Here is a 13,084-nt window from a genome sequence, read left to right as displayed (position 1 = left end):
ATTGATTAAAATAAATACCTATTTATCGATCTGTCTATCTATCTTTCTATCTATCTATGTATATGTATATATATATATATATATATATATATATACAATCAGCTCACTTTAACATTTGCAGCTTATAACCATTTACCACCAGGGGTCACTACTAACAAAAAGCATCCACTCCACTTCTAAATCCAGCCCCTAGAGTTGAGCAGAAGCATAAGATTCCCCACTGCTTCATTCCATTTTCCATTAGATTACAGATGTAAATTGTTTTTGATGGTATGGTCTGTGCAGATTGAAATATTCAGAGCATATTCTGACTTTTAGTTAACACATCTGTAAGCAATTTGGCCATCACTGAATTCAACGTTTATCTCAATCGTAATAGAGAAGGATAATGACAAATATAGTTTACAATGTTATTAAGTACATCATTTTATTTAATTGTGTGAATAAAAGGAATCGTCTCCCCGTCGGGGAATTGAACCCCGGTCTCCCGCGTGACAGGCGGGGATACTGACCACTATACTAACGAGGACATATTGGCTTCAGTTCAACAGTGCTCACCTCCATGAGGTTAGGGCATGCCCTCAATCAATTCACAGTATTGTAATAGGCAGCTTTGCTTCCTTTGGTTAGGAGAAGCAATCTTTTTTCATAAATGATTACAAATCAGAAATTCCTAGCCAAAAATAATCTGCTTTAATAAGAAATGATTGATTAAAATAAATACCTATATATCGATCTGTCTATCTATCTTTCTATCTATCTATGTATATATATATATATATATATATATATATATACAATCAGCTCACTTTACCATTTGCAGCTTATAACCATTTACCACCAGGGGTCACTACTAACAAAAAGCATCCACTCCACTTCTAAATCTAGCCCCTAGAGTTGAGCAGAAGCATAAGATTCCCCACTGCTTCATTCCATTTCCATTAGATTATAGATGTAAATTGTTTTTGATGGTATGGTCTGTGCAGATTGAAATATTCAGAGCATATTCTGACTTTTAGTTAACACATCTGTAAGCAATTTGGCCATCACTGAATTCAACGTTTATCTCAATCGTAATAGACAAGGATAATGACAAATATAGTTTACAATGTTATTAAGTACATCATTTTATTTAATTGTGTGAATAAAAGGAATCGTCTCCCCGTTGGGGAATTGAACCCCGGTCTCCCGCGTGACAGGCGGGGATACTGACCACTATACTAACGAGGACATATTGGCTTCAGTTCAACAGTGCTCACCTCCATGAGGTTAGGGCATGCCCTCAATCAATTCACAGTATTGTAATAGGCAGCTTTGCTTCTTTTGGTTAGGAGAAGCAATCTTTTTTCATAAATGATTACAAATCAGAAATTCCTAGCCAAAAATAATCTGCTTTAATAAGAAATGATTGATTAAAATAAATACCTATTTATCGATCTGTCTATCTATCTTTCTATCTATCTATGTATATGTATATATATATATATATATATATATATATATATATATATATATATACAATCAGCTCACTTTAACATTTGCAGCTTATAACCATTTACCACCAGGGGTCACTACTAACAAAAAGCATCCACTCCACTTCTAAATCCAGCCCCTAGAGTTGAGCAGAAGCATAAGATTCCCCACTGCTTCATTCCATTTTCCATTAGATTACAGATGTAAATTGTTTTTGATGGTATGGTCTGTGCAGATTGAAATATTCAGAGCATATTCTGACTTTTAGTTAACACATCTGTAAGCAATTTGGCCATCACTGAATTCAACGTTTATCTCAATCGTAATAGAGAAGGATAATGACAAATATAGTTTACAATGTTATTAAGTACATCATTTTATTTAATTGTGTGAATAAAAGGAATCGTCTACCCGTCGGGGAATTGAACCCCGGTCTCCCGCGTGACAGGCGGGGATACTGACCACTATACTAACGAGGACATATTGGCTTCAGTTCAACAGTGCTCACCTCCATGAGGTTAGGGCATGCCCTCAATCAATTCACAGTATTGTAATAGGCAGCTTTGCTTCTTTTGGTTAGGAGAAGCAATCTTTTTTCATAAATGATTACAAATCAGAAATTCCTAGCCAAAAATAATCTGCTTTAATAAGAAATGATTGATTAAAATAAATACCTATTTATCGATCTGTCTATCTATCTTTCTATCTATCTATGTATATGTATATATATATATATATATATATATATATATATATATATATACAATCAGCTCACTTTAACATTTGCAGCTTATAACCATTTACCACCAGGGGTCACTACTAACAAAAAGCATCCACTCCACTTCTAAATCCAGCCCCTAGAGTTGAGCAGAAGCATAAGATTCCCCACTGCTTCATTCCATTTTCCATTAGATTACAGATGTAAATTGTTTTTGATGGTATGGTCTGTGCAGATTGAAATATTCAGAGCATATTCTGACTTTTAGTTAACACATCTGTAAGCAATTTGGCCATCACTGAATTCAACGTTTATCTCAATCGTAATAGAGAAGGATAATGACAAATATAGTTTACAATGTTATTAAGTACATCATTTTATTTAATTGTGTGAATAAAAGGAATCGTCTCCCCGTCGGGGAATTGAACCCCGGTCTCCCGCGTGACAGGCGGGGATACTGACCACTATACTAACGAGGACATATTAGCTTCAGTTCAACAGTGCTCACCTCCATGAGGTTAGGGCATGCCCTCAATCAATTCACAGTATTGTAATAGGCAGCTTTGCTTCCTTTGGTTAGGAGAAGCAATCTTTTTTCATAAATGATTACAAATCAGAAATTCCTAGCCAAAAATAATCTGCTTTAATAAGAAATGATTGATTAAAATAAATACCTATCTATCGATCTGTCTATCTATCTTTCTATCTATCTATGTATATATATATATATATATATATATATATATACAATCAGCTCACTTTACCATTTGCAGCTTATAACCATTTACCACCAGGGGTCACTACTAACAAAAAGCATCCACTCCACTTCTAAATCTAGCCCCTAGAGTTGAGCAGAAGCATAAGATTCCCCACTGCTTCATTCCATTTCCATTAGATTATAGATGTAAATTGTTTTTGATGGTATGGTCTGTGCAGATTGAAATATTCAGAGCATATTCTGACTTTTAGTTAACACATCTGTAAGCAATTTGGCCATCACTGAATTCAACGTTTATCTCAATCGTAATAGACAAGGATAATGACAAATATAGTTTACAATGTTATTAAGTACATCATTTTATTTAATTGTGTGAATAAAAGGAATCGTCTCCCCGTCGGGGAATTGAACCCCGGTCTCCCGCGTGACAGGCGGGGATACTGACCACTATACTAACGAGGACATATTGGCTTCAGTTCAACAGTGCTCACCTCCATGAGGTTAGGGCATGCCCTCAATCAATTCACAGTATTGTAATAGGCAGCTTTGCTTCTTTTGGTTAGGAGAAGCAATCTTTTTTCATAAATGATTACAAATCAGAAATTCCTAGCCAAAAATAATCTGCTTTAATAAGAAATGATTGATTAAAATAAATACCTATTTATCGATCTGTCTATCTATCTTTCTATCTATCTATGTATATGTATATATATATATATATATATATATATATATATATATATGTATACAATCAGCTCACTTTAACATTTGCAGCTTATAACCATTTACCACCAGGGGTCACTACTAACAAAAAGCATCCACTCCACTTCTAAATCCAGCCCCTAGAGTTGAGCAGAAGCATAAGATTCCCCACTGCTTCATTCCATTTTCCATTAGATTACAGATGTAAATTGTTTTTGATGGTATGGTCTGTGCAGATTGAAATATTCAGAGCATATTCTGACTTTTAGTTAACACATCTGTAAGCAATTTGGCCATCACTGAATTCAACGTTTATCTCAATCGTAATAGAGAAGGATAATGACAAATATAGTTTACAATGTTATTAAGTACATCATTTTATTTAATTGTGTGAATAAAAGGAATCGTCTACCCGTCGGGGAATTGAACCCCGGTCTCCCGCGTGACAGGCGGGGATACTGACCACTATACTAACGAGGACATATTGGCTTCAGTTCAACAGTGCTCACCTCCATGAGGTTAGGGCATGCCCTCAATCAATTCACAGTATTGTAATAGGCAGCTTTGCTTCTTTTGGTTAGGAGAAGCAATCTTTTTTCATAAATGATTACAAATCAGAAATTCCTAGCCAAAAATAATCTGCTTTAATAAGAAATGATTGATTAAAATAAATACCTATTTATCGATCTGTCTATCTATCTTTCTATCTATCTATGTATATGTATATATATATATATATATATATATATATATATATATATATATATATACAATCAGCTCACTTTAACATTTGCAGCTTATAACCATTTACCACCAGGGGTCACTACTAACAAAAAGCATCCACTCCACTTCTAAATCCAGCCCCTAGAGTTGAGCAGAAGCATAAGATTCCCCACTGCTTCATTCCATTTTCCATTAGATTACAGATGTAAATTGTTTTTGATGGTATGGTCTGTGCAGATTGAAATATTCAGAGCATATTCTGACTTTTAGTTAACACATCTGTAAGCAATTTGGCCATCACTGAATTCAACGTTTATCTCAATCGTAATAGAGAAGGATAATGACAAATATAGTTTACAATGTTATTAAGTACATCATTTTATTTAATTGTGTGAATAAAAGGAATCGTCTCCCCGTCGGGGAATTGAACCCCGGTCTCCCGCGTGACAGGCGGGGATACTGACCACTATACTAACGAGGACATATTGGCTTCAGTTCAACAGTGCTCACCTCCATGAGGTTAGGGCATGCCCTCAATCAATTCACAGTATTGTAATAGGCAGCTTTGCTTCCTTTGGTTAGGAGAAGCAATCTTTTTTCATAAATGATTACAAATCAGAAATTCCTAGCCAAAAATAATCTGCTTTAATAAGAAATGATTGATTAAAATAAATACCTATCTATCGATCTGTCTATCTATCTTTCTATCTATCTATGTATATATATATATATATATATATATATATATATATACAATCAGCTCACTTTACCATTTGCAGCTTATAACCATTTACCACCAGGGGTCACTACTAACAAAAAGCATCCACTCCACTTCTAAATCTAGCCCCTAGAGTTGAGCAGAAGCATAAGATTCCCCACTGCTTCATTCCATTTCCATTAGATTATAGATGTAAATTGTTTTTGATGGTATGGTCTGTGCAGATTGAAATATTCAGAGCATATTCTGACTTTTAGTTAACACATCTGTAAGCAATTTGGCCATCACTGAATTCAACGTTTATCTCAATCGTAATAGACAAGGATAATGACAAATATAGTTTACAATGTTATTAAGTACATCATTTTATTTAATTGTGTGAATAAAAGGAATCGTCTCCCCGTCGGGGAATTGAACCCCGGTCTCCCACGTGACAGGCGGGGATACTGACCACTATACTAACGAGGACATATTGGCTTCAGTTCAACAGTGCTCACCTCCATGAGGTTAGGGCATGCCCTCAATCAATTCACAGTATTGTAATAGGCAGCTTTGCTTCTTTTGGTTAGGAGAAGCAATCTTTTTTCATAAATGATTACAAATCAGAAATTCCTAGCCAAAAATAATCTGCTTTAATAAGAAATGATTGATTAAAATAAATACCTATTTATCGATCTGTCTATCTATCTTTCTATCTATCTATGTATATGTATATATATATATATATATATATATACAATCAGCTCACTTTACCATTTGCAGCTTATAACCATTTACCACCAGGGGTCACTACTAACAAAAAGCATCCACTCCACTTCTAAATCTAGCCCCTAGAGTTGAGCAGAAGCATAAGATTCCCCACTGCTTCATTCCATTTCCATTAGATTATAGATGTAAATTGTTTTTGATGGTATGGTCTGTGCAGATTGAAATATTCAGAGCATATTCTGACTTTTAGTTAACACATCTGTAAGCAATTTGGCCATCACTGAATTCAACGTTTATCTCAATCGTAATAGACAAGGATAATGACAAATATAGTTTACAATGTTATTAAGTACATCATTTTATTTAATTGTGTGAATAAAAGGAATCGTCTCCCCGTTGGGGAATTGAACCCCGGTCTCCCGCGTGACAGGCGGGGATACTGACCACTATACTAACGAGGACATATTGGCTTCAGTTCAACAGTGCTCACCTCCATGAGGTTAGGGCATGCCCTCAATCAATTCACAGTATTGTAATAGGCAGCTTTGCTTCTTTTGGTTAGGAGAAGCAATCTTTTTTCATAAATGATTACAAATCAGAAATTCCTAGCCAAAAATAATCTGCTTTAATAAGAAATGATTGATTAAAATAAATACCTATTTATCGATCTGTCTATCTATCTTTCTATCTATCTATGTATATGTATATATATATATATATATATATATATATATATATATATATATACAATCAGCTCACTTTAACATTTGCAGCTTATAACCATTTACCACCAGGGGTCACTACTAACAAAAAGCATCCACTCCACTTCTAAATCCAGCCCCTAGAGTTGAGCAGAAGCATAAGATTCCCCACTGCTTCATTCCATTTTCCATTAGATTACAGATGTAAATTGTTTTTGATGGTATGGTCTGTGCAGATTGAAATATTCAGAGCATATTCTGACTTTTAGTTAACACATCTGTAAGCAATTTGGCCATCACTGAATTCAACGTTTATCTCAATCGTAATAGAGAAGGATAATGACAAATATAGTTTACAATGTTATTAAGTACATCATTTTATTTAATTGTGTGAATAAAAGGAATCGTCTACCCGTCGGGGAATTGAACCCCGGTCTCCCGCGTGACAGGCGGGGATACTGACCACTATACTAACGAGGACATATTGGCTTCAGTTCAACAGTGCTCACCTCCATGAGGTTAGGGCATGCCCTCAATCAATTCACAGTATTGTAATAGGCAGCTTTGCTTCTTTTGGTTAGGAGAAGCAATCTTTTTTCATAAATGATTACAAATCAGAAATTCCTAGCCAAAAATAATCTGCTTTAATAAGAAATGATTGATTAAAATAAATACCTATTTATCGATCTGTCTATCTATCTTTCTATCTATCTATGTATATGTATATATATATATATATATATATATATATATATATATATATACAATCAGCTCACTTTAACATTTGCAGCTTATAACCATTTACCACCAGGGGTCACTACTAACAAAAAGCATCCACTCCACTTCTAAATCCAGCCCCTAGAGTTGAGCAGAAGCATAAGATTCCCCACTGCTTCATTCCATTTTCCATTAGATTACAGATGTAAATTGTTTTTGATGGTATGGTCTGTGCAGATTGAAATATTCAGAGCATATTCTGACTTTTAGTTAACACATCTGTAAGCAATTTGGCCATCACTGAATTCAACGTTTATCTCAATCGTAATAGAGAAGGATAATGACAAATATAGTTTACAATGTTATTAAGTACATCATTTTATTTAATTGTGTGAATAAAAGGAATCGTCTCCCCGTCGGGGAATTGAACCCCGGTCTCCCGCGTGACAGGCGGGGATACTGACCACTATACTAACGAGGACATATTAGCTTCAGTTCTACAGTGCTCACCTCCATGAGGTTAGGGCATGCCCTCAATCAATTCACAGTATTGTAATAGGCAGCTTTGCTTCCTTTGGTTAGGAGAAGCAATCTTTTTTCATAAATGATTACAAATCAGAAATTCCTAGCCAAAAATAATCTGCTTTAATAAGAAATGATTGATTAAAATAAATACCTATCTATCGATCTGTCTATCTATCTTTCTATCTATCTATGTATATATATATATATATATATATATATATATACAATCAGCTCACTTTACCATTTGCAGCTTATAACCATTTACCACCAGGGGTCACTACTAACAAAAAGCATCCACTCCACTTCTAAATCTAGCCCCTAGAGTTGAGCAGAAGCATAAGATTCCCCACTGCTTCATTCCATTTCCATTAGATTATAGATGTAAATTGTTTTTGATGGTATGGTCTGTGCAGATTGAAATATTCAGAGCATATTCTGACTTTTAGTTAACACATCTGTAAGCAATTTGGCCATCACTGAATTCAACGTTTATCTCAATCGTAATAGACAAGGATAATGACAAATATAGTTTACAATGTTATTAAGTACATCATTTTATTTAATTGTGTGAATAAAAGGAATCGTCTCCCCGTCGGGGAATTGAACCCCGGTCTCCCGCGTGACAGGCGGGGATACTGACCACTATACTAACGAGGACATATTGGCTTCAGTTCAACAGTGCTCACCTCCATGAGGTTAGGGCATGCCCTCAATCAATTCACAGTATTGTAATAGGCAGCTTTGCTTCTTTTGGTTAGGAGAAGCAATCTTTTTTCATAAATGATTACAAATCAGAAATTCCTAGCCAAAAATAATCTGCTTTAATAAGAAATGATTGATTAAAATAAATACCTATTTATCGATCTGTCTATCTATCTTTCTATCTATCTATGTATATGTATATATATATATATATATATATATATATATATATATATGTATACAATCAGCTCACTTTAACATTTGCAGCTTATAACCATTTACCACCAGGGGTCACTACTAACAAAAAGCATCCACTCCACTTCTAAATCCAGCCCCTAGAGTTGAGCAGAAGCATAAGATTCCCCACTGCTTCATTCCATTTTCCATTAGATTACAGATGTAAATTGTTTTTGATGGTATGGTCTGTGCAGATTGAAATATTCAGAGCATATTCTGACTTTTAGTTAACACATCTGTAAGCAATTTGGCCATCACTGAATTCAACGTTTATCTCAATCGTAATAGAGAAGGATAATGACAAATATAGTTTACAATGTTATTAAGTACATCATTTTATTTAATTGTGTGAATAAAAGGAATCGTCTACCCGTCGGGGAATTGAACCCCGGTCTCCCGCGTGACAGGCGGGGATACTGACCACTATACTAACGAGGACATATTGGCTTCAGTTCAACAGTGCTCACCTCCATGAGGTTAGGGCATGCCCTCAATCAATTCACAGTATTGTAATAGGCAGCTTTGCTTCTTTTGGTTAGGAGAAGCAATCTTTTTTCATAAATGATTACAAATCAGAAATTCCTAGCCAAAAATAATCTGCTTTAATAAGAAATGATTGATTAAAATAAATACCTATTTATCGATCTGTCTATCTATCTTTCTATCTATCTATGTATATGTATATATATATATATATATATATATATATATATATATATATATATATATACAATCAGCTCACTTTAACATTTGCAGCTTATAACCATTTACCACCAGGGGTCACTACTAACAAAAAGCATCCACTCCACTTCTAAATCCAGCCCCTAGAGTTGAGCAGAAGCATAAGATTCCCCACTGCTTCATTCCATTTTCCATTAGATTACAGATGTAAATTGTTTTTGATGGTATGGTCTGTGCAGATTGAAATATTCAGAGCATATTCTGACTTTTAGTTAACACATCTGTAAGCAATTTGGCCATCACTGAATTCAACGTTTATCTCAATCGTAATAGAGAAGGATAATGACAAATATAGTTTACAATGTTATTAAGTACATCATTTTATTTAATTGTGTGAATAAAAGGAATCGTCTCCCCGTCGGGGAATTGAACCCCGGTCTCCCGCGTGACAGGCGGGGATACTGACCACTATACTAACGAGGACATATTGGCTTCAGTTCAACAGTGCTCACCTCCATGAGGTTAGGGCATGCCCTCAATCAATTCACAGTATTGTAATAGGCAGCTTTGCTTCCTTTGGTTAGGAGAAGCAATCTTTTTTCATAAATGATTACAAATCAGAAATTCCTAGCCAAAAATAATCTGCTTTAATAAGAAATGATTGATTAAAATAAATACCTATCTATCGATCTGTCTATCTATCTTTCTATCTATCTATGTATATATATATATATATATATATATATATATATACAATCAGCTCACTTTACCATTTGCAGCTTATAACCATTTACCACCAGGGGTCACTACTAACAAAAAGCATCCACTCCACTTCTAAATCTAGCCCCTAGAGTTGAGCAGAAGCATAAGATTCCCCACTGCTTCATTCCATTTCCATTAGATTATAGATGTAAATTGTTTTTGATGGTATGGTCTGTGCAGATTGAAATATTCAGAGCATATTCTGACTTTTAGTTAACACATCTGTAAGCAATTTGGCCATCACTGAATTCAACGTTTATCTCAATCGTAATAGACAAGGATAATGACAAATATAGTTTACAATGTTATTAAGTACATCATTTTATTTAATTGTGTGAATAAAAGGAATCGTCTCCCCGTCGGGGAATTGAACCCCGGTCTCCCACGTGACAGGCGGGGATACTGACCACTATACTAACGAGGACATATTGGCTTCAGTTCAACAGTGCTCACCTCCATGAGGTTAGGGCATGCCCTCAATCAATTCACAGTATTGTAATAGGCAGCTTTGCTTCTTTTGGTTAGGAGAAGCAATCTTTTTTCATAAATGATTACAAATCAGAAATTCCTAGCCAAAAATAATCTGCTTTAATAAGAAATGATTGATTAAAATAAATACCTATTTATCGATCTGTCTATCTATCTTTCTATCTATCTATGTATATGTATATATATATATATATATATATATATACAATCAGCTCACTTTACCATTTGCAGCTTATAACCATTTACCACCAGGGGTCACTACTAACAAAAAGCATCCACTCCACTTCTAAATCTAGCCCCTAGAGTTGAGCAGAAGCATAAGATTCCCCACTGCTTCATTCCATTTCCATTAGATTATAGATGTAAATTGTTTTTGATGGTATGGTCTGTGCAGATTGAAATATTCAGAGCATATTCTGACTTTTAGTTAACACATCTGTAAGCAATTTGGCCATCACTGAATTCAACGTTTATCTCAATCGTAATAGACAAGGATAATGACAAATATAGTTTACAATGTTATTAAGTACATCATTTTATTTAATTGTGTGAATAAAAGGAATCGTCTCCCCGTCGGGGAATTGAACCCCGGTCTCCCGTGTGACAGGCGGGGATACTGACCACTATACTAACGAGGACATATTGGCTTCAGTTCAACAGTGCTCACCTCCATGAGGTTAGGGCATGCCCTCAATCAATTCACAGTATTGTAATAGGCAGCTTTGCTTCTTTTGGTTAGGAGAAGCAATCTTTTTTCATAAATGATTACAAATCAGAAATTCCTAGCCAAAAATAATCTGCTTTAATAAGAAATGATTGATTAAAATAAATACCTATTTATCGATCTGTCTATCTATCTTTCTATCTATCTATGTATATGTATATATATATATATATATATATATATACAATCAGCTCACTTTACCATTTGCAGCTTATAACCATTTACCACCAGGGGTCACTACTAACAAAAAGCATCCACTCCACTTCTAAATCTAGCCCCTAGAGTTGAGCAGAAGCATAAGATTCCCCACTGCTTCATTCCATTTCCATTAGATTATAGATGTAAATTGTTTTTGATGGTATGGTCTGTGCAGATTGAAATATTCAGAGCATATTCTGACTTTTAGTTAACACATCTGTAAGCAATTTGGCCATCACTGAATTCAACGTTTATCTCAATCGTAATAGACAAGGATAATGACAAATATAGTTTACAATGTTATTAAGTACATCATTTTATTTAATTGTGTGAATAAAAGGAATCGTCTCCCCGTCGGGGAATTGAACCCCGGTCTCCCGTGCGACAGGCGGGGATACTGACCACTATACTAACGAGGACATATTGGCTTCAGTTCAACAGTGCTCACCTCCATGAGGTTAGGGCATGCCCTCAATCAATTCACAGTATTGTAATAGGCAGCTTTGCTTCTTTTGGTTAGGAGAAGCAATCTTTTTTCATAAATGATTACAAATCAGAAATTCCTAGCCAAAAATAATCTGCTTTAATAAGAAATGATTGATTAAAATAAATACCTATCTATCGATCTGTCTATCTATCTTTCTATCTATCTATGTATATGTATATATATATATATATATATATACAATCAGGTCACTTTACCATTTGCAGCTTATAACCACTTACCACCAGGGGTCACTACTAACAAAAAGCATCCACTCCACTTCTAAATCTAGCCCCTAGAGTTGAGCAGAAGCATAAGATTCCCCACTGCTTCATTCCATTTTCCATTAGATTATAGATGTAAATTGTTTTTGATGGTATGGTCTGTGCAGATTGAAATATTCAGAGCATATTCTGACTTTTAGTTAACACATCTGTAAGCAATTTGTCCATCACTGAATTCAACGTTTATCTCAATCGTAATAGACAAGGATAATGACAAATATAGTTTACAATGTTATTAAGTACATCATTTTATTTAATTGTGCGAATAAAAGGAATCGTCTCCCCGTCGGGGAATTGAACCCCGGTCTCCCGCGTGACAGGCGGGGATACTGACCACTATACTAACGAGGACATATTGGCTTCAGTTCAACAGTGCTCACCTCCATGAGGTTAGGGCATGCCCTCAATCAATTCACAGTATTGTAATAGGCAGCTTTGCTTCTTTTGGTTAGGAGAAGCAATCTTTTTTCATAAATGATTACAAATCAGAAATTCCTAGCCAAAAATAATCTGCTTTAATAAGAAATGATTGATTAAAATAAATACCTATCTATCGATCTGTCTATCTATCTTTCTATCTATCTATGTATATGTATATATATATATATATATATATATACAATCAGCTCACTTTACCATTTGCAGCTTATAACCACTTACCACCAGGGGTCACTACTAACAAAAAGCATCCACTCCACTTCTAAATCTAGCCCCTAGAGTTGAGCAGAAGCATAAGATTCCCCACTGCTTCATTCCATTTTCCATTAGATTATAGATGTAAATTGTTTTTGATGGTATGGTCTGTGCAGATTGAAATATT

At 34.7% G+C, this 13,084-nt stretch overlaps 8 non-coding genes across 8 annotated transcripts; all 8 read right to left on the bottom strand.

Moving 5' to 3' along the window:
* Positions 1-457: 457 nt before the first annotated feature.
* On the bottom strand, positions 458-529 carry TRNAD-GUC (transfer RNA aspartic acid (anticodon GUC)). The gene has a single exon. It is a non-coding gene; the product is annotated as a tRNA-Asp (tRNA).
* A 2,069-nt stretch (positions 530-2,598) lies between these two features.
* TRNAD-GUC (transfer RNA aspartic acid (anticodon GUC)) lies at positions 2,599-2,670 on the bottom strand. The gene has a single exon. It is a non-coding gene; the product is annotated as a tRNA-Asp (tRNA).
* Positions 2,671-3,299: 629 nt separating this feature from the next.
* On the bottom strand, positions 3,300-3,371 carry TRNAD-GUC (transfer RNA aspartic acid (anticodon GUC)). Its single transcript has one exon. It is a non-coding gene; the product is annotated as a tRNA-Asp (tRNA).
* Positions 3,372-4,743: 1,372 nt separating this feature from the next.
* On the bottom strand, positions 4,744-4,815 carry TRNAD-GUC (transfer RNA aspartic acid (anticodon GUC)). Its single transcript has one exon. It is a non-coding gene; the product is annotated as a tRNA-Asp (tRNA).
* A 2,772-nt stretch (positions 4,816-7,587) lies between these two features.
* Positions 7,588-7,659, bottom strand: TRNAD-GUC (transfer RNA aspartic acid (anticodon GUC)). Its single transcript has one exon. It is a non-coding gene; the product is annotated as a tRNA-Asp (tRNA).
* Positions 7,660-8,288: 629 nt separating this feature from the next.
* On the bottom strand, positions 8,289-8,360 carry TRNAD-GUC (transfer RNA aspartic acid (anticodon GUC)). Its single transcript has one exon. It is a non-coding gene; the product is annotated as a tRNA-Asp (tRNA).
* A 1,374-nt stretch (positions 8,361-9,734) lies between these two features.
* TRNAD-GUC (transfer RNA aspartic acid (anticodon GUC)) lies at positions 9,735-9,806 on the bottom strand. The gene has a single exon. It is a non-coding gene; the product is annotated as a tRNA-Asp (tRNA).
* A 2,737-nt stretch (positions 9,807-12,543) lies between these two features.
* On the bottom strand, positions 12,544-12,615 carry TRNAD-GUC (transfer RNA aspartic acid (anticodon GUC)). Its single transcript has one exon. It is a non-coding gene; the product is annotated as a tRNA-Asp (tRNA).
* Positions 12,616-13,084: the final 469 nt, after the last annotated feature.

This window comes from Triturus cristatus, chromosome 4_1 (assembly GCF_964204655.1).
Source record: "Triturus cristatus chromosome 4_1, aTriCri1.1, whole genome shotgun sequence".
Taxonomy (NCBI): domain Eukaryota; kingdom Metazoa; phylum Chordata; class Amphibia; order Caudata; family Salamandridae; genus Triturus; species Triturus cristatus.
The sequence above is the reverse complement of the archived record's forward strand: the minus strand, read 5'-3'. Positions and strand labels throughout refer to the sequence as shown.